Below are 27,425 nucleotides of genomic sequence, written 5' to 3' on the forward strand. Positions count from 1 at the left end.
CAAGGTTGTAAATTCATTGATGGTGTCATTCACGCGGCTCTTGATATTTGTGGTAGATTGACTTCAAACTTCTATATTTCGTCCATATGAGTTTTGAAGTTAAATATTCATTCTTGTGCTATCAAAAGTTAGACAATGACGTCCCTCTGAGGGGAAGGGTCCTGCATGACGGTGAAGGTCTCTTCGTCTAAGACATTTAAGCTAATTCTCCATTTCTTGGATCAAATCAGATTACCTTCCATTCCCAAGGAATGACCCCTCACGGGTTTAGTGCTTCCCCATAAATGCAACAATAGCTTAGTGAATAAGTTTAGTAACTTCACACAAACTGTTTTCCTCATCTGTACTAAATTCAGCTGCTGGCGGCGCACGATAAAACTAAAGAAGCTGATTCCCTGACAACAGATACAATAATATATACATTTGCCTTTATTTAGTTAAAAATCAAATCCAGCACAAAATATTTCTCCTAATGCGAAAAACCATAATTGACATTCTAGAAATTTTTACACCGTACGATGTTTTTCCTAATATGTCTTTACATATATATATATATAAATAAAAAAAGTTTGCTGACAAGTGTTGTGCCACCACACTGTGATGCTTCCTTTCACCCTCTAAAACATATATATTATTGCAGTAAAACCTTGGCTACATGTCTATGTACGTCAATTGCGTCCTAATAAAGCTTGTGGGATAATCTAGAGCATCGCTAAGTCGCTTCATCTATTAAATAAAGACTGAGACAGTGATTTAGAATCCTTGGGTCTGACACGAGGATGTAACCACTATGTAGGGGTAAGTAGTTATTTGTTTTTATGTTTCTGTTGCCTATGTAGGGTAAGTAGCTATTTATTTGTGTCTGTTGCATATGTAAACGTAAGTAGCTACTTGTTTTATATATCTGTTGCCTATGTAGGGGTGAGTAGCTACTTGTTTTGTGTGTCTTGCCCAGGTAGGGGTAAGTAGTTGTTTTGTGTCTGTGTGGAGGTAAGTAGCTACTTGTTTTATTTGTGGGTCTAGCCTATGTGGAGTTAAGTAGCTACTTGTTTTATTTGTGGGTCTAGCCTATGTGGAGGTAAGTAGCTACTTGTTTTATTTGTGGGTCTAGCCTATGTGGAAGTAGCTACTTGTTTTTGCCTGGACTTATGTAAGGGAAATTGGCGACTTGTGCTATGTATCTGTAGCCTATTGGGGAATAGCTAGTAGTTGTATGTGTGTGTACTCAGCTATTTGCGGTTGAAGGGGTCGAGACTCAGCTCCTGGCCCCGTCTTTTCACTGATTGCTACTGGGTCCTCTCTCTCCCTGCTGTGTGTGTGTGTGTGTGTGTGTGTGTGTGTGTGCAAGAAAGGTATAAAATACCGACAATATGAAAGTTAAGACACATGTGCAACATCTGGATATCTTTATTGTAGACGTCTACAATAAAGAGTGTGTGTGTGTGTAGAGCCTATGTAGGGGAAAGTAGCTACTTGTTTTTGCAGCAAAGGTTACGAGAGAGACAGCGGCTGGGTTCATTTGTTGATCTGGAACTGGCAAAATATTAGTTCGTGGTGTATATACACTTAGAAATGCACACCTCTCGGTGTATATATGTCAAGAGATACCTCTGACAGATGCGAATCCCTTAGTGCATATGCACACTTATTTGTATATACACTTAGATATACAACCTCTCGGTGTACATACACTGAGATACACCGCTGTATACTGTTCACTAGGAATCTGGGATACACACCTCTCAGACAACAGACAACGTTGAACATATTTCCTCACCCTTGTTGCCCCTGTTCACCTAGCAGTAAGAAGGTAACTGGGGGTTAGTCTCGTTACACGTGTTGTCACTGCTCACCTGATAATAAATAGGTACCTAGTCGGATGTTGCGGGTCGCATCCAATGGAAGAGGATCCAAGAGGCACCATGTAAAAGTTATTTCATAGTCATCTTCCTCTTTGAACACAGAAGTCCACTCAACTACTGTGTGTGTGTACTCACCTAATTGTGGCTGCAGGGGTCGATTCATAGCTCCTGGCTCCGCCTTCTCACTGGTGTGTGTGTATGTGTGTGTGCGCGTACGCCCGCTCACATAGTTATTTTTGAGGGTTGAATCCTGGCTCCTGGCCCCACTTATGCTTCATCGAACGACCGTGCTCATTTTGCTCTCACAAAACTCCATTTGGAGTTAGTGTACACAAGTTCTGCGTTCAGTTCGTTTCACTTTCATGCTATCCTAAACCTGAAAAAGGACTTCAGTTTCCATTTATGTCGTATTTCAAGGAGTCTTTGTGCGGATTTTCCCTATCTGTGTCTTATTCCATTTCTGAATATATTGTACATATATTGTTATGATGTCTCCCGTAGTCATCTCTCTCAGGGTCATTGATTCACTCTTTAGTACGTGGTAAGAATACACTAACGGTAGCAACGTGTTAATTGACGGTGTACTATGAACTTAAGGCGAGTCATTGATATCAATAACCATTGTAGACGGTGTAATGTAGACAGTGTAGTGTTGACAGTGTAGTGTAGGCAGTGTAGTGTTGACAGTGTAGTGTAGACAGTGTAGTGTTGACAGTGTAGTGTAGACTGTAGTGTTGACAGTGTAGTGTAGACAGTGTAGTGTTGACAGTGTAGTGTAGACAGTAGTGTTGACTGTAGACGGTGTAGTGTAGACCAGAGTAGACAGGTTACTTCAGTGTAGTGTAAGCTCGAGGCGAAGCATCACTGTCAATGTAGCCAGGATGAAGCACCAGTGTTATGATGCAATAAAACCTGTGATGTGTCCTAGTGGCCGCTGACACCACAATGCACGACCCTGCTGCTGACACCACAATGGTCGACCCTGCTGCATCTCACACTCCCATCCTCCTTGACATTTTCTCCTAGCTTCTCCTTGACAGTCTCCTCTTTTATCTTCTCTTTTCTTCATTTACTATGCTTTAGCGTCTTGGCATTATCTACTCTTCCTTTTTTCTTATCTTCACTATCTCTTTGACATTCCTTTTTCTTCTGCTCTTATCTTCGCCATTTGCTTATCTTTACTTTTATATTTGTACTCCTTCATTGGTTAATATAGTTTAACATCGATAAAATACATCAGTTTTGTAATGTTACGAGAGATTTTTGCAGTGTTGCAAAGAAAAACGCAGCACTGCATAGCCCTTGTGGTTTAGCGCTTCTTTTTGGTTATAATAATTGGATGGAAAAACTACCATTGACTAATAAGGGTAGTCGGCAAGTGCTGGCTATGAAGCAAGACAGTCTCACTCGCTCATCGTATGTGCATCAAGAATTTTTTTTTTTTTTTAGTCCTGTGACTGTTGACATTATCTTATCTTGATCCTGTATATGCTCGTTTAGATCATTGGTAAGAGTGCTTGATCCTCCTCCCACATGAAGTAAAGTGTTTACATAGGTGTCCGTGCTATACAGTATTAAACATTCATCTTGGAAGCTGGATTAATAATTTATAGTACGATAAAGGGATATGATATAATTAAAGGACGGAGATATATCTTGTGTACCAATGTCATGTATATCTATCATATATATATATATATATATATATATATATATATATATATATATATATATATATATATATATATATATATATATATATATATCCTAGGTAGTAGGTTGGTAGACAGCAACCGCCCAGGGAGGTACTACCGTCCTGCCAAGTGAGTGTAAAACGAAAGCCTGTAATTGTTTTACATGATGGTAGGATTGCTGGTGTCTTTTGTCTGTCTCATAAATATGCAAGATTACAGGTAAGTCTTGCTACTTCTACTTACACTTAGGTCACACTAAACATACATGTACAAGCATATATATACACACCCCTCTGGGTTTTCTTCTATTTTCTTTCTAATTCTTGTTCTTGTTTATTTCCTCTTATCTCCATGGGGAAGTGGAACAGAATTCTTCCTCTGTAAGCCATGCGTGTTGTAAGAGGCGACTAAAATGCCGGGAGCAAGGGGCTAGTAACCCCTTCTCCTGTATATATTACTAAATTTAAAAGGAGAAACTTCAGTTTTTTCTTTTGGGCCACCCCACCTCAGTGGGATACGGCTGGTACGTTGAAAGAAAGAATATATATATATAATGTCGTGCCGAATAGGCAGAACTTGCCATCTTGGCTTAAATAGCAACGCTCATCTTGCCATATAGGACAAGTGAAAATTTGTGTATGCAATAATTTCACCAAAATAATTCTGAACCTAACGAAAAAAAATATATTTCACTGGGTTTGTTTAGTATTAAATTATTGAAAACAAATCTGAAATATATTAAGTTGGGTTAGGCTAAAATAAATTGCTCTTGTTATAATAAGGTTAGGTAAGTTTTCTAAGATTCTTTTGGTGCAAAATTAAAAATTTTTACATTAACATTAATGAAAAAATATATCTTTAAACGTATAAGAGAAAATTTCAGTAAGGACTTAATTTTAAATGAGTTCTTGTTAATTGACCAGTTTTACATATTCAGCATATATATATATATATATATATATATATATATATATATATATATATATATATATATATATATATATATATATATATATATATATATATATATATATATATATATATATATATATATATAAAGTTTTTCTTCTCTTTTTTTTGTAAATGTCTACAGGAGAAGGGGTTACTAGCCCATTGCTCCCGGCATTTTAGTCGCCTCATACGACACGCACGGCCTTCGGAGGAAAGATTCTTTTCCACTTCCCCATGGACAATAGAAGAAATAAAGAAGAACAAGAGCTATTTAGAAAAAGGAGAAAAACCTAGATGTATGTATATATATATGCATGTGCGTGTCTGTGAAGTGTGACCAAAGTGTAAGTAGGAGTAGCAAGATATCCCTGTTATCTAGCGTGTTTATGAGACAGAAAAAGAAACCAGCAATCCTACCATCATGCAAAACAGTTACAGGTTTCTGTTTCACAGTCATCTGGCAGGACGGTAGTACTTCCCTGGGTGGTTGCTGTCTACCAACCTACTACCTACAAACCGGCAGGCCGGACTTGAGTCCTGGAGATGGGAAGTACAGTGCCTGCACTCTGAAGGAGGGGTGTTAATGTTGCAGTTTAAAAACTGTAGTGTAAAGCACCCTTCTGGCAAGACAGTGATGGAGTGAATGATGGTGAAAGTTTTTCTTTTTCGGGCCACCCTGCCTTGGTGGGAATCGGCCGGTGTGATAATAAAATAAAATATATATATATATATATATATATATATATATATATATATATATATATATATATATATATATATATATATATATATATATATATGTATGTATATATATATATACCTGGAGTTTACCTGGAGAGAGTTTCGGGGGTCAACGCCCCCGCGGCCCGGTCTGTGACCAGGCCTCCTGGTGGATCAGCGCCTGATCAACCAGGCTGTTGCTGCTGGCTGCACGCAAACCAACGTACGAGCCACAGCCCGGCTGATCAGGAACTGTCTTTAGGTGCTTGTCCAGTGCCAGCTTGAAGACTGCCAGGGGTCTGTTGGTAATCCCCCTTATGTGTGCTGGGAGGCAGTTGAACAGTCTCGGGCCCCTGACACTTATTGTATGGTCTCTTAACGTGCTAGTGACACCCCTGCTTTTCATTGGGGGGATGGTGCATCGTCTGCCAAGTCTTTTGCTTTCGTAGTGAGTGATTTTCGTGTGCAAGTTTGGTACTAGTCCCTCTAGGATTTTCCAGGTGTATATAATCATGTATCTCTCCCTCCTGCGTTCCAGGGAATACAGGTTTAGAAACCTCAAGCGCTCCCAGTAATTGAGGTGTTTTATCTCCGTTATGCGCGCCGTGAAAGTTCTCTGTACATTTTCTAGGTCGGCAATTTCACCTGCCTTGAAAGGTGCTGTTAGAGTGCAGCAATATTCCAGCCTAGATAGAACAAGTGACCTGAAGAGTGTCATCATGGGCTTGGCCTCCCTAGTTTTGAAGGTTCTCATTATCCATCCTGTCATTTTTCTAGCAGATGCGATTGATACAATGTTATGGTCCTTGAAGGTGAGATCCTCCGACATAATCACTCCTAGGTCTTTGACGTTGGTGTTTCGCTCTATTTTGTGGCCAGAATTTGTTTTGTACTCTGATGAAGATTTAATTTCCTCATGTTTACCATATCTGAGTAATTGAAATTTCTCATCGTTGAACTTCATATTGTTTTCTGCAGCCCACTGAAAGATTTGGTTGATGTCCGCCTGGAGCCTTGCAGTGTCTGCAATGGAAGACACTGTCATGCAGATTCGGGTGTCATCTGCAAAGGAAGACACGGTGCTGTGGCTGACATCCTTGTCTATGTCGGATATGAGGATGAGGAACAAGATGGGAGCTAGTACTGTGCCTTGTGGGACAGAGCTTGTCACCGTAGCTGCCTCGGACTTTACTCTGTTGACGACTACTCTCTGTGTTCTGTTAGTGAGGAAATTATAGATCCATCGACCGACTTTTCCTGTTATTCCTTTAGCGCGCATTTTGTGCGCTATTACGCCATGGTCACACTTGTCGAAGGCTTTTGCAAAGTCTGTATATATTACATCTGCATTCTTTTTGTCTTCTAGTGCATTTAGGACCTTGTCGTAGTGATCCAGTAGTTGAGACAGACAGGAGCGACCTGTTCTAAACCCATGTTGCCCTGGGTTGTGTAACTGATGGGTTTCTAGATGGGTGGTGATCTTGCTTCTTAGGACCCTTTCAAAGATTTTTATGATATGGGATGTTAGTGCTATTGGTCTGTAGTTCTTTGCTGTTGCTTTACTGCCCCCTTTGTGGAGTGGGGCTATGTCTGTTGTTTTTAGTAACTGAGGGACGACCCCCGTGTCCATGCTCCCTCTCCATAGGATGGAAAAGGCTCGTGATAGGGGCTTCTTGCAGTTCTTGATGAACACAGAGTTCCATGAGTCTGGCCCTGGGGCAGAGTGCATGGGCATGTCATTTATCGCCTGTTCGAAGTCATTTGGCGTCAGGATAACATCGGATAGGCTTGTGTTAGTCAAATTTTGTGGCTCTCTCATAAAAAATTCATTTTGGTCTTCGACTCTCAGTCTGGTTAGCGGCTTGCTAAAAACTGAGTCATATTGGGACTTGAGTAGCTCACTCATTTCCTTGCTGTCATCTGTGTAGGACCCATCTTGTTTAAGTAGGGGCCCAATACTGGACGTTGTTCTCGATTTTGATTTGGCATAGGAGAAGAAATACTTTGGGTTTCTTTCGATTTCATTTATGGCTTTTAGTTCTTCCCGCGATTCCTGACTCCTAAAGGATTCTTTTAGCTTAAGTTCGATGCTTGCTATTTCTCTGACCAGTGTCTCCCTGCGCATTTCAGATATATTGACCTCTTTTAGCCGCTCTGTTATTCTTTTCCGTCGCCTGTAAAGGGAGCGCCTGTCTCTTTCTATTTTACATCTACTCCTCCTTTTTCTTAGAGGAATAAGCCTTGTGCATACATCGAGTGCCACCGAGTTAATCTGTTCTAGGCATAAGTTTGGGTCTGTGTTGCTTAGTATATCTTCCCAGCTTATATCGGTTAGGACTTGGTTTACTTGGTCCCACTTTATGTTTTTGTTATTGAAGTTGAATTTGGTGAATGCTCCCTCATGACTAGTCTCATTTTGTCGGTCTGGGGCTCCATGCATACATGTCTGAACCTCAATTATGTTGTGATCTGAGTATATTGTTTTTGATATGGTGACATTTCTTATCAGGTCATCATTGTTAGTGAAGATGAGGTCTAGTGTATTCTCCAGTCTTGTAGGCTCTATTATTTGCTGGTTTAAATTGAATTTTGTGCAGAGATTTAAAAGCTCGTGTGAGTGTGAGTTTTCATCAGAGCTGCCTCCTGGTGTTATTTCTGCAACAATATTATTTGCTATATATATATATATATATATATATATATATATATATATATATATATATATATATATATATATATATATATATATATATATATATATAAAAGATATTTGTCGATGTTATTCATAAAATTCAAGACTAGCTAAAAGGAAAAAGTAATTTCTTATTCGTTGTCAAGGTAAAAAGGCAAGTCTTCATTCTGGCGACTTTTAGCTCCATATTCATCTTCATCAAGTCATCATGACTTGATAAAGATCAGCACTGAGGGAACGGTCTTCAGACTGAGTTCCTTTGCACACTGCTGAGTTTCTTCAGAGATCCTCACAAGAGACCGGTGAGGAGAACTTGTCTTAGAGATCAAGGCATGACTGGCTGATAAACATGGCGCTTACGTAAATAGGGAAACACTGAATGTGGAACAATCACAAGTGGTGTGCCATAGGAACCAATGTTGGGCCCCACATAACGACCTACATAACGTAAAAAAAAAAAAAAAATCGCTGACGACACAAAGTTAGGTCAGCAAAGAACAACAAAAATCTAGAACACTAGAAACTTTAGGAAAATGTTGATAAGTTAATGTTCTAGTCGTTCAAGTGTGAGATGCAGTTCAATATAGACAAATACAAGGCATTAATATAACAGATAGAAAATAGTTATATCACATATGAACTAATCAAACCGGATACAAAAATGACTTGGGACTTCACGTTAACTGATATGTGAGGCCAGGGTAGCAGTGCATATACATGTTCGTAAAAAAACCAATAAGCTGTTTGGCTTCTTATCAAGAAATATAAATATCAGAAATGCCAAGGTTATACTACAACTCTGTACATTATTGGTAATGCCTCGGTTAAATTATGTACAAATGAAAAATATTCATATAAAGAGTCTATAAGGTTCTAAAATATCTAACCAAGGTTAAACTCAAAACAATGGATTCATTTTAGAAAATTCAGATTTCGAAAGGATATAGGACAGCACTGGTCAGTCATTAGAGCTTTAGATTAGTGGAAAAAGCTCCCAATTAGAGTACCAAAGCTAATACTTTTAGTAACTAAAAATGGGTTGAACTTAAACCTGAGACAATATTTGAATGAGTAGTGCATACCTAACATTAGCCAGCAGCAGTAGCAGCAGCAGCGGCGGCGGCGGCGGCGGCGGCGGCGGCGGCGGCGGCGGCGGCGGCGGCGGCGGCGGCAGCAGCGGCAGCAGCGGCGGCAGCAGCGGCAGCAGCAGCGGCAGCAGCAGCAGCGGCAGCAGCAGCAGCAGCAGCAGCAGCAGCAGCGGCAGCAGCGGCAGCAGCGGCAGCAGCGGCAGCAGCGGCAGCAGCAGCAGCAGCAGCAGCAGCAGCAGCAGCGGCAGCAGCGGCAGCAGCAGCAGCAGCAGCAGCAGCAGCAGCAGCAGCAGCAGCGGCGGCGGCAGCGGCGGCAGCGGCAGCGGCGGCAGCGGCAGCAGCAGCAGCAGCAGCGGCGGCAGCGGCAGCAGCAGCGGCGGCAGCGGCAGCAGCAGCGGCAGCGGCAGCAGCAGCGGCAGCGGCAGCGGCAGCGGCGGCGGCGGCGGCGGCGGCGGCGGCGGCGGCGGCGGCGGCGGCGACGGCAGCGGCAGCAGCAGCGGTGACGGCAGCGGCAGCAGCAGCAGCGGCGACGGCAGCAGCAGCAGCAGCGGCAACGGCAGCGGCAGCGGCAGCAGCAGCACTGAGTTACCTCACTGAAAGATAACTTTATCAAAGATAAGATAACTCTCCTGTAAATTTAAAACTTTATTTTTTATTATTTGAAGTTGGGTTAGGCTATACCTACAAAAAAAATATTTAATCGCCAGCTTCTCACTAAAAAGAAACATAAATTTTCATTTTATATATGTATATTTTTAAAGGGGTTGACCGGTTAGCCAGGGAAAGGCCTCGGTCAGATGACTAAACGCTCCAGCTGAAGGTCAGGAAGCACTTGTCCTGTTTCCTTACAAACCTTACCTAATCTAAACAAAAAAAGAAAGCAAAGCAAAGCGGCCGCGACACGTCTGGCAACGCGGCGGCTAATCAGCCCCACAAAACGTTAACATTTGCACGAGTATCACTGGTGGGGAATGGGTTGGTCGTTGTTATCACCCATTTGGCTGGGTTAATCGTCTTCTAAAGCATTCCTGTGTGGAAGTACCCCTCAAGGAAGGTTCCTTGATGTTGGTGAGGGGCTCTTGATTTAGGGAATTGGATCTGTGCTCCAGTTCCCCGAATTAAGCCTGAATGCCTTCCACATCCCCCCCCAGGCGCTGTATAATCCTCCGGGTTTAGCGCTTCCCCCTTGATTATTATAATTATTATGTGTGGAAGTAAACACTGGCTAGGCTGGCTGGCCTGCTCGTCAGAGACCAGCTGCAGCTCGACAAAACTACTGATGCAGCCGTCAATTAAGACACCAGTCCTCAACCTACATTGTTCATTTTGACACGCTTTTTCGGGCGTCTTATTTTTGAACGACCTATGCTAGCCACCACAATGGGTTAATTTAGGTTACTTAATTTATTTTAACATATCCCAAACTTACTTACTGTTTATGCAAATTAAATAATTTCGAAAGTTTACCGGATATGTACACCAAGAGGTGTATATCTCAGCGTATACATGCTGAGAATGTAATCCCTATTTTAGGGATTAGAGCATTCTTGTCTGGTGGTGAATAGGTTACGAACAGCCTTAATGACCCTATTGTAGTCAATAGGCTTTAAATCTCATTACTCAGCCTACATTTTTTTTAGAATTTTACCCCTATGAGAATAGGCTGTGGTAATGGGTGAATGTGGTGGGTTAGTGGACACATAATTAACAAGTGGTGGTTGGGCGGACTTATACAATTAACACGTGGCGGGTGGGTGGACCCGTATAATTAACAAGTGGTGGGTGGGCGGACCCGTATAATTAACACGAGGCGGGTGGGCGGACCCGTATAATTAACACGTGGGCATCGTTTAGACGCCCACGTCCCTTCCTCACCCCCGTGTACCCTAACCCCTACACACACACGCGCGCACTGATCATAGTAGCGACCAGCGAAGAGGCGGGGCCAGGAGCTAAGTCTCCACTCCTGCAACCACAATTAGGAGAGGACACACACAGTTGGAGGCGGGGGCAGGAGCTGAGTCTCGACCTCCGCAAACAAATCGACGAGTAAAATACAAACAAGTATACGTGTGTACGCGCATCTTGATAACGCACACACTCGCATCAGTCTTGTCCCTGGAGTAACAGGATCAGTGACCTATCTCACAAGATGCGCTGTGGTCGCAGTGCGTTACAAGAGAGGTATCGCCGGTATTACAACCCTAGTCCACTGAACCTCAACCCGTGCAAGTTAACCGAGGATAACTCTAAGAAAGCCAATCCGTATGGTTTATTTCCTCTATTCTTTGATCTTCTTTCCTTGGACGCATCCCATTACAGCCGGCTAACACCCAGAAGCCTTCCTCCTGCTAGGTGAATTGAGGCAACACGTTTTACGGAAAAGAAACTCAAAGGTTTGAGTTTCTTTTCTATGGTTTTCAGTAGTGAGGGGAAGGTGGTGCAGTTGAGCCACCAGTCATCTGTATGTACCTCAAAACCCTCGAGAGACAAGAGGAGCTGCGGCCATAATTCAACCCTCCCAGGAGGTCAAGGAGCTGGAGATTAACACAATCGATGGGTTCAACACTCTCAAGAGGTATGGTGCCTGCAGCTTAACATCCTCAAAGGCGCAGGAACAATTGACCAACACAGCCAAGAGGCGCAAGAGTTTGATATCAGCACCGTTAAGAAGCATGGGAACTGGAACTCCATCCAGTCCAACACTCGGTTGGTTCTGTTGGCACCGCACTCGCCTCACACGCTGAGTGTCCGTGGTTCAATCCCCGGCATGGGTGGTAACATTGGGGAGGTTTCCTTAAACCTGTTCTCCCTTTTCACCTAGCAGTAAGTACCTGGGTGTTAGTCGCATCTTGGACGACAAGATTAAAGGACCCCAATGGAAATGAGACAGGTAGTCATCTGTGACGCACCGACTTTCTTGAGTGGCTAACCCTCCGGATTAAAAATCCGAATAAATCTTATACGATCAATCAGAGGAAACTAGGCTTGCCGTATCCGTAGAGTTTTTAGATTTATTTTCGTTGCTACCTTGAGTACGAGACTCAATGCAGGGAGGCTGTGACTTCTGCACGACCCTGGGAACCAGTAAACTGAGAGTTATGAAGGTCGTGGCACTTGCTCTCCAACGCAAGACGTGTTAAACTCTGCAAGAACATAACATTTAAAAATACATTTAGAAGCTCAAATAAGTTCAGTTTTCTGATATACTAAAAGATAGACAAAAAATACCTCCTAAAGTGCTAGGGGAAATTGTATTACAATTTCTGTGATTTATAATTAGACTAAATGATGTTCATTTATTTTTTCAGCATGATACAACAATTGCAACAATTGTAAACACTGAAAACTTAAGGCCTATAATAAAGATTTTTTTTTTAGTTACCGCTGAGAAATCGGTAATTCGAACTTTATTTTTAAAAGCCTAAAATTTTTAAAGCCTATAATTATACTGAATATTATTTTGTGTTTCATACATCATCTTTGAAAGTTTGGAGTCGTTCAGGTTTTCGCCCGGAAAATATACCACATAAGTTTTAAAATAGATTACAAAATGGACACCTACACAATTCAATAATCCGAACTTTCTTTCCAGTAAGATACCCAACAATGAAAGTTTGACGTCGAGCAGAAGAGGCATTTTTGTTTTCGCTCGGCAATAGATATCACAACATTGTCATAAAATTACCAAGTTTGAATTTACACAGCCCAGTAAAAATCCAAACCTTCTTCTTAGCAATGTACACCAGCACTGAAAGTTTGAAGCCGTTCAGAAGTGTTATCAAGTTACATGGATAACTTAGTGGATAAAAAAAAAAACTAGAAATTCTTTACGTCTCTTCTTTCAAGGGATACCCAATGTTTGACCAAAAGTTTAATTTACGTTTCTCGCACCGCCTGTATATTTTTGTATGTTAAAAGCGTAAGCAAATGTATAAAGAAGGCGGTGGAGTGTTAGGGTGGTGGGCGTGCGACCAGCTGGTGGGCAGAGGAGCTTCGGTTGGTGGTCGTTATACTGGCTCTCAGCGACTCTCCGCCCACACTCCCGGAACTCTCTCACTCCCACAGACGTACTCTCCTCTCACTAGTGCAACTGCCTCCACGGAAACCACTCTCATAGCTCAGTGGCAGAACGTTCGCCTCACAACAGAAAGGACTCGGGATCGATACACAGGGGAAGGGAGACGTACGGGCAAGTGTCCTTACGCCTGGCGTCACAGTTCACATAGCAGTAAATAGGCATCAGGGAGTTAATCGGAGTTAATCGGCCGTTGTTAGTCGCATCCTTACCTTTTCTGGACGATCATGGGTTAATAACCCCTCCCCAAAAGTCAATAATTAAAAGAAAATCTTTTACACTTCGTCAGGGGAATATACTCGCAGAACAATGTTATTTCCTTATATAGAAGAGCATAAAACAAATAACTGACGCGAGCGATGAACTCATCGGCCAGTAACGTATCTGTGATAGTGATACACAATCATCTCCAACAGATTAAATAATCTTAAAAAAAACTATTTTTTAAAGATCATAAACGAGTGAGTCTTAGAATGACATTTTTTACGGCAGTAAATCCATGCATCAGGCTGTTGAAGCTGTGAGAGTGCCAGCTTGAGTGACCTTGCTGATACTTCAGAAAGGAAATAAGGTGAAGATGTTATGAGCAGTGAGGTGCAGGTGACACCAGTCACGAGGACAGACTACTGGAGATACACATTTCATATCATTTGAGAAGGGCAAGAAAAGGTAAGTTATATATACCTGGTGCTGTTGAGTGGGGAGGACAGGCAGTCTGTCGACCTGCTCTCGGTGGTAGAGTTGAGACGACAGGCAGTATGTCGACCTATCCTCGATGGTAGAGTGGGGAGGGCAGGCAGTGTGTCGACCTGTCCTTAATGGTAGAGTGGAGAGGGCATCCTCAATGGTAGAGTGGAGAGGGCATCCTCGATGGTAGAGTGAGAAGGGCAGGCAGTGTGTCGACCTGTCCTCGATGGTAGAGTGGGGAGGGCAGGCTGTGTCGACCTGTCCTCCATGACAGAGTTGTGATGGAAGGCACTGTGTCGACCAGTCCTTGATGAATCCGTCACTGCAGTTGTGCCACTGTTGATGTATATATTGCTTAGAGATGCACTCTTAGAAGTAGCCACTGATAAAAATTCTTGATCGGACAACAACTTAAAGTTTAGTTATGTGTTATTAGCGGTGCCAGTTGATGAGTGAATGTCATATTGATGTTATTAGTGGTGTCAGTTGATAGGTGAGTGTCATATTGACATTACTAGTGATGTCAGTTGGAAAAAAATGGCTAAACATATAAAAGAATATTAGGCACTTCCATAAGCCAACGGCATTATAAGTCATAGATTTTTACAAGACTGTTTTCTAAGATAATAACATAAAAAACTTTAAACGTTAAAGAAATTAACTCCAAGACAGTAAAATTATCGTGATGTTTACCCTTACGACCTTTGTGTACCTTTCTTGGCCTGAGGGAGTATTGTTATGATTTAACAAAGAGATGTTCATTCACTGATAATAATAATTGATTTTGATAAAAAAAAATCTGTTCACTCATTGATAATAATCGTTGATTTTGATAAAAAAAATGTTCATTCGTTGATAATAATAGTTGACTTTGATAAAAATCTGTTCACTTATGGATAATAATAATTGAATTTGATAACAAACTGTTTATTCACTGATAAAAATCGTTGATTTTAGTAACGATTAGTTCATTCTATATTGATCCATCGCACAAAAAATTCAGTTTCTCCTCAGCTATATTTTGCCTCATGTTGAAGAAACTTATAATACAGTGGTTGTGTAAATGTGACTGTCGAGCACCTCGCCTGGACACAGGCAATACACGGAGGGAGTCTGTTGATGACTGTCGAGCACCTCGCCTGGACACAGGAAATACACGGAGGGAGTCTGTTGATGACTGTCGAGCACCTCGCCTGGACACAGGAAATACACGGAGGGAGTCTGTTGATGACTGTCGAGCACCTCGCCTGGACACAGGAAATACACGGAGGGAGTCTGTTGATGACTGTCGAGCACCTCGCCTGGACTCAGGAAATACACGGAGGGAGTCTGTTGATGACTGTCGAGCACCTCGCCTGGACACAGGAAATACACGGAGGGAGTCTGTTGATGACTGTCGAGCACCTCGCCTGGACACAGGAAATACACGGAGGGAGTCTGTTGATGACTGTCGAGCACCTCGCCTGGACACAGGAAATACACGGAGGGAGTCTGTTGATGACTGTCGAGCACCTCGCCTGGACACAGGAAATACACGGAGGGAGTCTGTTGATGACTGTCGAGCACCTCGCCTGGACTCAGGAAATACACGGAGGGAGTCTGTTGATGACTGTCGAGCACCTCGCCTGGACTCAGGAAATACACGGAGGGAGTCTGTTGATGACTGTCGAGCACCTTGCCTGGACACAGGAAATACACGGAGGGAGTCTGTTGATGACTGTCGAGCACCTCGCCTGGACTCAAGAAATACACGGAGGGAGTCTATTGATGACTGTCGAGCACCTTGCCTGGACACAGGAAATACACGGAGGGAGTCTGTTGATGATTGTCGAGCACCTCGCCTGGACTCAGGAAATACACGGAGGGAGTCTGTTGATGACTGTCGAGCACCTCGCCTGGACTCAGGAAATACACGGAGGGAGTCTGTTGATGACTGTCGAGCACCTCGCCTGGACTCAGGAAATACACAGAGGGAGTCTGTTGATGACTGTCGAGCACCTCGCCTGGACACAGGAAATACACGGAGGGAGTCTGTTGATGACTGTCGAGCACCTCGCCTGGACACAGGAAATACACGGAGGGAGTCTGTTGATGACTGTCGAGCACCTCGCCTGGACACAGGAAATACACGGAGGGAGTCTGTTGATGACTGTCGAGCACCTCGCCTGGACACAGGAAATACACGGAGGGAGTCTGTTGATGACTGTCGAGCACCTCGCCTGGACTCAGGAAATACACGGAGGGAGTCTGTTGATGACTGTCGAGCACCTCGCCTGGACTCAGGAAATACACGTAGGGAGTCTGTTGATGACTGTCGAACACCTCGCCTGGACTCAGGAAATACACGGAGGGAGTCTGTTGATGTCTGTCGAGCACCTCGCCTGGACTCAGGAAATACACGGAGGGAGTCTGTTAATGACTGTCGAGCACCTCGCTTGGACTCAGGAAATACACGGAGGGAGTCTGTTGATGACTGTCGAGCACCTCGCCTGGACTCAGAAAATACACGGAGGGAGTCTGTTGATGACTGTCGAGCACCTCGCCTGGACTCAGGAAATACAGGGAGGGAGTCTGTTGATGACTGTCGAGCACCTCGCCTGGACTCAGGAAATACAGGGAGGGAGTCTGTTGATGACTGTCGAGCACCTCGCCTGGACTCAGGATATACACGGAGGGAGTCTGTTGATGACTGTCGAGCACCTCGCCTGGACTCAGGAAATACACGGAGGGAGTCTGTTGATGACTGTCGAGCACCTCGCCTGGACATAGGAAATACACGGAGGGAGTCTGTTGATGACTGTCGAGCACCTCGCCTGGACACAGGAAATACACGGAGGGAGTCTGTTGATGACTGTCGAGCACCTCGCCTGGACTCAGGAAATACACGTAGGGAGTCTGTTGATGACTGTCGAGCACCTCGCCTGGACTCAGGAAATACACGGAGGGAGTCTGTTGATGACTGTCGAGCACCTCGCCTGGACTCAGGAAATACACGGAGGGAGTCTGTTAATGACTGTCGAGCACCTCGCTTGGACTCAGGAAATACACGGAGGGAGTCTGTTGATGACTGTCGAGCACCTCGCCTGGACTCAGAAAATACACGGAGGGAGTCTGTTGATGACTGTCGAGCACCTCGCCTGGACTCAGGAAATACAGGGAGGGAGTCTGTTGATGACTGTCGAGCACCTCGCCTGGACTCAGGAAATACAGGGAGGGAGTCTGTTGATGACTGTCGAGCACCTCGCCTGGACTCAGGATATACACGGAGGGAGTCTGTTGATGACTGTCGAGCACCTCGCCTGGACTCAGGAAATACACGGAGGGAGTCTGTTGATGACTGTCGAGCACTTCGCCTGGACATAGGAAATACACAGAGGGAGTTTGTTGATGACTGTCGAGCACCTCGCCTGGACACAGGAAATACACGGAGGGAGTCTGTTGATGACTGTCGAGCACCTCGCCTGGACTCAGGAAATACAGGGAGGGAGTCTGTTGATGACTGTCGAGCACCTCGCCTGGACTCAGGAAATACAGGGAGGGAGTCTGTTGATGACTGTCGAGCACCTCGCCTGGACTCAGGATATACACGGAGGGAGTCTGTTGATGACTGTCGAGCACCTCGCCTGGACTCAGGAAATACACGGAGGGAGTCTGTTGATGACTGTCGAGCACCTCGCCTGGACATAGGAAATACACAGAGGGAGTTTGTTGATGACTGTCGAGCACCTCGCCTGGACACAGGAAATAAACGGAGGGAGTCTGTTGATGACTGTCGAGCACCTCGCCTGGACACAGGAAATACACGGAGGGAGTCTGTTGATGACTGTCGAGCACCTCGCCTGGACTCAGGAAATACACGAAGGGAGTCTTGATGGCTGTCGAGCACCTCGCCTGGACTCAGGAAATACAAGGAGGGAGTCTTGATGACTGTCGAGCACCTCGCCTTGACTCAGGAAATACACGGAGGGAGTCTGTTGATGACCGTCGAGCACCTCGCCTGGACTCAGGAAATACACGGAGGGAGTCTGTTGATGACTGTCGAGCACCTCGCCTGGACACAGGAAAGACACGGAGGGAGTCTGTTGATGACTGTCGAGCACCTCGCCTGGACACAGGAAATACACGGAGGGAGTCTGTTGATGACTGTCGAGCACCTCTCCTGGACACAGGAAATACAGGGAGGGAGTCTGTTGATGACTGTCGAGCACCTCGCCTGGACTCAGGAAATACAGGGAGTCTGTTGATGACTGTCCAGCACCTCGCCTGGACTCAGGAAATACACGGAGGGAGTCTGTTGATGACTGTCGAGCACCTCGCCTGGACTCAGGAAATACAGGGAGGGAGTCTGTTGATGACTGTTGAGCACCTCGCCTGGACTCAGGAAATACTCGGAGGGAGTCTGTTGATGACTGTCGAGCACCTCGCCTGGACTCAGGAAATACACGGAGGGAGTCTATTGATGACTGTCGAGCACCTCGCCTGGACACAGGAAATACACGGAGGGAGTCTGTTGATGACTGTCGAGCACCTCGCCTGGACACAGGAAATACACGGAGGGAGTCTGTTGATGACTGTCGAGCACCTCGCCTGGATACAGGAAATACAGGGAGGGAGTCTGTTGATGACTGTCGAGCACCTCGCCTGGACACAGGAAATACACAGAGGGAGTCTGTTGATGACTGTCGAGCACCTCGCCTGAACACAGGAAATACACGGAGGGAGTCTGTTGATGACTGTCGAGCACCTTGCCTGGACTCAGGAAATACACGGAGGGAGTCTGTTGATGACTGTCGAGCACCTCGCCTGGACTCAGGAAATACACGGAGTCTGTTGATGACTGTCGAGCACCTCGCCTGGATTCAGGAAATACACGGAGTCTGTTGATGACTGTCGAGCACCTCGCCTGGACTCGGGAAATACACGGAGGGAGTCTGTTGATGACTGTCGAGCACCTCGCCTGGACACAGGAAATACACGGAGGGAGTCTGTTGATGACTGTCGAGCACCTCGCCTGGATTCAGGAAATACACGGAGTCTGTTGATGACTGTCGAGCACCTCGCCTGGACTCGGGAAATACACGGAGGGAGTCTGTTGATGACTGTCGAGCACCTCGCCTGGACTCAGGAAATACACGGAGTATGTTGATGACTGTCGAGCACCTCGCCTGGGCTCAGGAAATACACGGAGGGAGTCTGTTGATGACTGTCGAGCACCTCGCCTGGACTCAGGAAATACACGGAGTCTGTTGATGACTGTCGAGCACCTCGCCTGGACTCAGGAAATATATGGAGGGAACTGTTGATGACTGCTTCACTCGTTGTCGCTTCATTCGGTCCAAAGAGAAAACCTTTCCCCTTAACTAATTATTTTATCCTTATTCTTTAAGACAGAAATGGAGAGTAACTTTACATGCTGGTGCTAGGTCGAAATCGAATCATCAGAAGAAGCCTGGTTATGGACCGGGCCGCGGAGGCGTTGACCCCCGGAATACCCTCTAGGTATATTTCAGGAGGCCTGGTCTGGGTCCTGGCTGTGGGGGCGTTATACCCCGGAATATCCTCCACGTATACTCCAGGAGGCCTAGTCTGGGACCGGGCAGGTGGGGAAGGGCAACCCCGGGTGTTAATCCTGGTGTAGATCACATCCTGGGGGGTGAGATTTAAGGACCCCAGTGGAAATAAGAGTCCTCGATGACACACTGACTTTCTTGGGTTATCCTGGGTGGCTAACCCTTCCCCGGGTTAAAAATCCGAACAAATCTTATCTTAACTCCGGAATCGTCTTCAGGTAACCGTCTCTTTTATAAAGTGCGTGCCACTTGCCACACATAAGCTAAAAAGTACTTTGTAGCGTCATTTATGCCCTCTGGCTCCGTTTCCTTGCATCTCAAATAGCCTGTCCTTATCCATTTTACCTAACCCTTTGAGTATTTTGTATGTCATGTTCATTTGTCCGCCTCCCTTTTATTGCTCTTAGGTTGAGTACCGTAAGTCTCTTCACATAGTCTGTCTCTCTTGGTTCTGGAGCCACCACCACGTCTTGCGCTGGGTGACCCACATGGGTTTAATGCTTAATATGAATTATTAAAATTAAAATCTCGGTTCTGGCATCAGTCTCTTTGTAAACGTTTAGATCTTCAGGTTTTAAGTTCTTGATCAGGGAGAAGGTAGTTGCATGCTGCCGCTACTTCATGATGGCGCTACCTCATGATGGTGCTACTTCATGATGGCGTTACTTCCTCCATGATGGCGCTACTTACTCCATGCTGGCGCTACATACTCCATGATGGGCCTAACGTACATTTTGTATAACGTCACAAATGAATCTTTGTTTAGGTACTTGAGGGGAGCTCTTAGGCCAGTTTTCCATAAGTCACTGAGGACTTGTGTTTTATATGTACTTCTGGTGACATGTTTGGTGTAATGTTTACTCCCAGCTTTTCCTCCTCGCCCGTTGTCAGGTGGTATTCTGTCCAGTCTTGCTCATCTCTTCATTACTTTGAATGTCTTAAAACTAAAATCAATTAGCCGGTTGCTTTATGTTTCTAGCCAGTTCAAGTCTTCTCGGCACCTCTTCTTGCTGAGACGTCTCTGTTAATTTCGTATCATCCGCAATGATACATATGATTCAGTAACCTTTAAGAGGTCATTAACGTGTGTGTGTGTGTGTGTGTGTGTGTGTGTGTGTGTGTGTGTGTGTGTGTGTTAATCACCTGTTGTCAGAGGCACTTGTTGACAGACACTTGGCCTGTTTTTTTTTGTGTGTGTATGTATGTACCCGGTTGTGGTTGCAGGGGTCGACTCACAGCTCCTGGCTATGTGTGTGTGTGTGTGTGTGTGTGTGTGTGTGTGTGTGTGTGTGTATGATGAGAAAAAACTGATTTAGCCATCTGGTCTGAGACACGTGAGGAGATACTGTAGGACACTTACATGACCTAACACATGTACAATAATATATTCCTTCTGGTAGGTCCTTCATGGAGGTTAAAACCATCAGTTGGGCCAACACTGATCCTTGTGGGGCCCCCCTAGTGACATTATCCCATCTTCTAATAATTAATTGTTCGCATGTTTCCATAATCCATTGCAATAATTTGCTATTTGATTAGTATTTTTTTATTTCCCAAATTAGTATCTTATGAATTATTATTTCTGCATTGATCATTATATGAAGTTCTAAACCCGTGTGGATCATTTACTACAAGGAGGTGAAGGCTCGATCCTCCTGCCACAAGCAGCAAGATGTAATTTCTAATCGCGCAGCCAATCTTTCGCAGTCTCTCATGAGGCATTTTACTATATATTTTTTAAATCCATGTACATGTAATCTTCTCGCCTATTACATTCTTGTAAAACACATCAAGTAGGATTTTTATGGGGGAATGACTGGATTATTATTATTACATTCATGGGGGGAGGGCGCTAAACCGGTAAGGGGTCATACAGCTCTTTGGGAAAGGAAGGGGGGGGGGGTGAGAGGCATTCAGGCCTGAGTCAAGGCATTGGAGTACAGATACAGTGTCTTAGCTCAAGATCCCCTCAACGGCATCAAGGAACCTCTCGAGAGAGGTATACCTGGAAAGGGATTTTGAGGGTCAACGCCCCCGCGGCCCGGTCTGTGACCAAGCCTTGTAGTGGATCAGGGCCTGATCAACCAGGCTGTTACTGTTGATTGCACACAAACCGACGTACGAACCACAGCCTGGCTGGTCAGGTACTGACTTTAGGTGCCATATGGCACAGACTAGAAGTTTTCTTAAAATATTTATCTCATTAAGTATTATCAGAATGAAATTTCAATCACCGCTATTAGGCTTTTTGTCTGGACCCAACATAGCAGTGGAAATAACGAGGATCCCAATGGAAATAGTCACTGACTTTTTGTTTTTGGTTATCCTAAGTAATTTACACTATGTATGATAATTGTACTGTTGTGTTACTTGTGTACCTAAATACTAAATAGTAAAATTACTAAACGTTGAAATGTAGTAGTCAGTAGACCATGTTCTATCCTACTGCAATGAAAAACAAAGCAAAACGGAAAACCAGACTCACCTGGAGAGGTAAACTACAATTATTTCAGTGTAAATAAGGTAATAGCCGATTCCCAGCATGACGTTGAGGTATATGAATGGTACCGGACCCAACACTGACCCCTGTGTGACACACTTTGTTATGGCTGCCTCTCCTGGTATATAACCATCACTCTTCTTCCCATTAGTTATTCTGCGATTGCTTGCAGTTTCTGATCCGTTATCTCTATCCGCTTCGTGGGTCAGTCTTTGGCATTGCGTTTATATGGTCCAGGGATATGCAGTCCACCTGCCTGTCTCTTTTCTATTTTAGCGTTGTTACATTGTCGTAAATATCCAGTAGCTTCGTAATTATTTTCTCTTTCTAAACCCGTGTTGGCTTACTTCTTTTTTTATTGTTCTTTAGGTGTTCTACCTTAAACTTCCAACTATGCCCTCTCTTCTGTGAGTATTCTGTATATTGTTATCATTTCTCTCCTGTTTCTTCTATCCTCTAATATTAAGTTAAGTTCTTTTAGACTATCCTTAGTTCCTGGACTAGTCTCATTGCTTATGACTATATTCTGTAGTTTCTTGACTATCGGGTGAGGATTTATTTTTGTGTTTACTCACCTATATGTACTAATCTATATGTGGTTACAGGGGTCGAAGTCGAAGCTCTTGGCTCCCGCCTCTACGCTGGTCGCTACTAAGTTCACTCTCTCCTGGCTTCGAGAGCCTTATCGTACCTCTTCTTGAAGCTATGTATGGATCCTGCCTCTACCACTTCGTTTTGAGGTCGTTTCACTTTGTGTGTGTGTTTGTGTACCCACTTAATTGTGGTTGCAGGGGTCGATTCATAGCTCCTGGCCCCTCCTCTTCAATGGTCGCTACTAGGTCTACTCTGCTCCATGAGCCTTATCATACCACTTCTTAAAGCTATGTATGGATCCTGCCTCCACTACATAACTCTCCAGACTATTCCACTTCCTAACTATTCCACTTCATAGAGATGTTAAGAAATACTTCTTAACATCTCTATGACTCATCTGAGTCTTCAACTTCCAACTGTGACCCCTTGCTGCTGTGTCCCATCTCCGGAACATTCTGTCTCTGTCCACCTTGTCAATTCCTCTGAATATTTTATATGTCGTTATCATGTCTCCCCCCTCTCTCCTGTCCTCCAGTGTCGTCAGGTCGATTTCCCTTAACCTCTCCTCGTAGGACATGCCCTTTAGCTCCGAGACTAGTTTCGTTGCAAACCTTTGCTCTTTCTCTAATTTCTTGATGTGTGTGTGTACTCGCCTAGTTGTGGTTGCAGGGGTCGAGTCACAGCTCCTGGCCCTCCTCTTCACTGTGTGTGTGTGCGCGCGCGCGCGCGTGTGTGTGTGTGTGTGTGTGTGTGTGTGTGTGTGTGTGTGTGTGTACTCACCTAATTGTGGCTACAGGGGTCGAGACTCAGCTCCTGGCTCCGATGTACTCACCTATTTGTGGTTGCAGGGGTCGAGTCCTAGCTCCTGGCCCCGTGTGTGTGTGTGTGTGTTAGTTACCATTTGGTCCTAGGCACATGTCGATGTGTGTGTGTGTGTGTGTGTGTGTACACAGAAAAACGTCTGATATAACCATCTGGAGACACGTCAGGACACGGGGACCTGAATGACTTCCGCGTGGCCCATTGTTTATTTACATTCTGTGAGTCAAGAAGAGCGAGGGTGCGTCTTGATGCCCTCACACTCACCCTCGTCATCATTATCACCACACTCTTCAAACTCACTCTTGTTCTTACAGACACGCACCTGCACTAACACTTTAAGTTTACACCTACACACACTCACGCTTGTTCTAACACACAATCATTCTTCCACACTTGCTCACACTACTTTTCACACTGTGTTCACGTCCCTGACGCTTCCTAAGTGGAAGTCACACCTGCTCTCAGCATACAAACCCGATCATCTTCTAAGCTCTTAATACATTTCTCTTCCTTCCTCCCGCATTATCTTCTTTTCCCTTAAATTTCTCATTCACCCCTTCCTTCTCTCCCTCTCTTCTTAATTTCCCTATTTCTCACATTTCCTTCCTTCCGGTGGCCTGGTGGCTGAAGCTCCCGCTTCACACACGGAGGGCCCGGGTTCGATTCCCGGCGGGTGGAAAACATTTCGACACGTTTCCTTACACCTGTTGTCCTGTTCACCTAGCAGCAAATAGGTACCTCGGTGTTAGTCGACTGGTGTGGGTCGCATCCTGGGGGACAAGATTAAGGACCCCAATGGAAATAAGTTAGACAGTCCTCGATGACGCACTGACTTTCTTGGGTTATCCTGGGTGGCTAACCCTCCGGGGTTAAAAATCCGAACGAAATCTTATCTTATCTTATCTTATCTCCTACGTAGATCTCTCAGGTGTACTACAGTATAATTAATAACTAAGAATCGTGCAAGCAAGGTCGGGTCATCAGCTCTGATCAGTAAACCTTTATGACCGGAAAAAAAGGGTATATACCTGGAGGGGGTTTCGGAGGTCAGAGCTCCCGCGGCCCGGTCTGTGATCAGGCTTCGTTGTGGATCAGGGCCTTATCTACCAGGCTGTTACTGCTGGCCGCACGTAAACCGACGTACGAACCACAGATCTACTGGTCAGGTACTGACTTTAGGTGTCTGTCCAGCTCCTTGAAGAGAGCTGGGAGGCAGTCGAACAGTCTTGGGCCCCTGACACTTATTGTGTTGCCTCTTAGCGTACTCGTTGCACCCCTGCCTTATAAAACTCGTAAAGATCTTCCAACAAAGAAATGTCTAAATAACCACCGAGAAAAATCTCGAAAAGTTGAAGGTAAGATTTTCAAAGCCGGTGAGTGGATATATATTCTGTCTCCGTACCTGACGATGATACCTCACTGTCTCCGTACCTGACGATGATACCTCACTGTCTCCGTACCTGACGATGATACCTCACTGTCTCTGTACCTGACGATGATACCTCACTGTCTCCGTACCTGACGATGATACCTCACTGTCTCCGTACCTGACGATGATACCTCACTGTCTCCGTACCTGACGATGATACCTCACTGTCTCTGTACCTGACGATGATACCTCACTGTCTCCGTACCTGACGATGATACCTCACTGTCTCCGTACCTGACGATGATACCTCACTGTCTCCGTACCTGACGATGATACCTCACTGTCTCCGTACCTGACGATGATACCTCACTGTCTCCGTACCTGACGATGATACCTCACTGTCTCTGTACCTGACGATGATACCTCACTGTCTCCGTACCTGACGATGATACCTCACTGTCTCCGTACCTGACGATGATACCGCACTGAAACTGAAATCCTGCTGTAACATACCGAGTTTCTCCGAGTGACTGTATAGACATCCACACCAGTAATAACAGATGATGAAAATAGTAATGATAACAGTGATAATAATGATTTTAACGAAGATAATAATCAGTACATATATTTTTTTTGTTTCAATAAATCATCTTCCTCACGGTCTTTATACAAGTCACATGAAAGTAGAACAGTATATCATAATAATAATTATAATAAAAATACTACTACCTCTACTACTAATACTAAATAATAATAATAATAATAATAATAATAATAATAATAATAATAATAATAATAATAATAATAATAAATACGCGAAACAAATAAAATAGTAAAATGTTATTAGGGCAGTGGTATTATTATTATTATTATTATTATTATTATTATTATTATTATTATTATTATTATTATTGGAAAGTGCTAAATCCATAAGGTTCATAGAGTGATAGGAAAATGGGATGTAATCAGGTTAGGAATTATGGAAGTTGCAGTTGAGCAAGAATTGTAGCCAGCATCCGCAGCTGGATATACCTTAACACAGTAAAGAGTGAGAAACAGTGGGAGCACAACTGTCTGTATTGTAGTTAAAAGCACATCAGGAATCACTTAGGACATTTTACTATGGAAATATTTGGGTGGCGGAGTGAACAAGGTCTCACCACCGAAGCACTTCCATGATAACTTGTTCTCACTGTTTGATAAATTTTTTTAAACACAACTTTTCGGTATTATATACTAGGTTTTTACCACAGTTGTTGATGTTGTGGTGACCCAGAGGGATGTTGCTGGTGTTTCCACCCACTCGGTCGAGTTTTTGGTTATAAGGCTCGAGGCCTTACGCTGGCTTTATGATTCACTCCATCGAAAAGTCAGTATCATACAAAGTGTAGTGGTAGAATTGCCGTTGAATATAAAAACAAAGGCACAATGCAGAATTGTGTCGTAGGATCCTCTTACTCAGAGAGAACCCGAGGGATGGAAGACATTATGTATGACATAATGTTGGGTGGAAGCAGTAGAGGAAGTGTGTTGGGGAGAGGCCGGGTGATGAGAGGAACAGTATTGCTAATGGCCCCTCTTGTTCCCTTGTGTATGTTGTGTTTGTGAGGGTAGGGGGAGAGAGTGATAGAGAGGGGTAAGGAAGGAAGATAATGAGCAAGGGACAGAGAGAGGAAAGAGAAAGGGAGGAAGCCAGGGAGCAAACAAGCAAAGGAAGAACTAAGGGAAAGTGAGGGAGAGAGAGATTGAGGGGAGAAAGCGGGATGAGAGTTGCTGTGTTTGTAATTACCGTTTTTATTTTGTGTATATGTGTGATTACCTGTTCATAATTACAGGAGCAGAAAGATTTGGAGTATGTGTGTGTGTTTGATTACATTTTTTGTAGCTGCAACTGAGCTGTTCTGTGGTTTCTCATATATACATGTGCCGAATAAGTAAAACTTGCGATTTTGACTTAAATAGCAGCACTCTTCTTGCCGAATAATGCAAGCGAAAATTTGTGTTTGCAGTAATTTCGCAAAAATCATTCTGAACCTAACGAAAAAATATATTTCATTGTTTTTGTTTATTATTAAACTATTGTAAACATATCTAAAATATATTTAGTTGGATTAGACTGAATTAAATTGCGCTTGTTATAATAAGGCTAGGTAAGTTTTTTAAAGTTCTTTTGGTACAAAATTATTAATTTTTGCATTAGCATAAATGAACAAAAATATATATCTTTAAACGTATAAGAGAGAATTTTAGAGAGGACTTAATTTTAAATGAATTCTTGCTCATTGACCAGTATATATATATATATATATATATATATATATATATATATATATATATATATATATATATATATATATTGGTTATTATTGTGACCACGAACGAGTGGTATTGATCAATAACAACACTGCACTAGCCAAGGACTCGAACCCATGCTGCTTTGGCCTGCCTCATGGTGGGCGAAAACACATAACGCCCTTATCCACTAGTTATAGAATGTGTTACCGTCTTTTTCATTATATTTCAGATATCTGCTTCTCAATGTGTGATTAAAATGTTTCATCATCTATTTTTTACTGCTTGTTGACCAAGTGTTCAGCCTATGAGAGTCCTAGCTTATTCAGTCTGTATCTCTGTAGGTAAAATCTGCCTTTACATGGTCGCTTTTTATTAATAGTTGTTCAGTATGTAATGTAGTTCCTCATTATCCTCGTCAAGGTCTTATCTCACTCCCGTGTTTCTAAATGCTGGGTTGTATGTTTAAAATTATGAGTTTTGTTTTCATTTAGGATTTCTATCAC

The 27,425-nt window shown here is 43.8% G+C and overlaps 1 protein-coding gene across 4 annotated transcripts in view; it reads left to right on the forward strand.

The window, feature by feature from the left end:
• The first annotated feature begins 582 nt into the window (after positions 1-582).
• The window catches only part of LOC128699064 (uncharacterized), a 64,985-nt gene continuing 38,142 nt past the window's right edge, over positions 583-27,425 (forward strand). Inside the window, exon 1 of one of the 4 annotated variants that reach the window (XM_070096614.1) lies at positions 583-798. The gene's annotated coding sequence lies outside the window, so the exon portion shown is untranslated. Of the gene's footprint in view, positions 799-11,122; positions 11,192-12,955; positions 13,755-27,425 lie in introns of those variants that run through there. The other 3 variants (XM_070096615.1, XM_070096616.1, XM_070096613.1) reach the window with 3 other exon arrangements.

This window comes from Cherax quadricarinatus, chromosome 54 (assembly GCF_038502225.1).
Source record: "Cherax quadricarinatus isolate ZL_2023a chromosome 54, ASM3850222v1, whole genome shotgun sequence".
NCBI lineage: Eukaryota > Metazoa > Arthropoda > Malacostraca > Decapoda > Parastacidae > Cherax > Cherax quadricarinatus.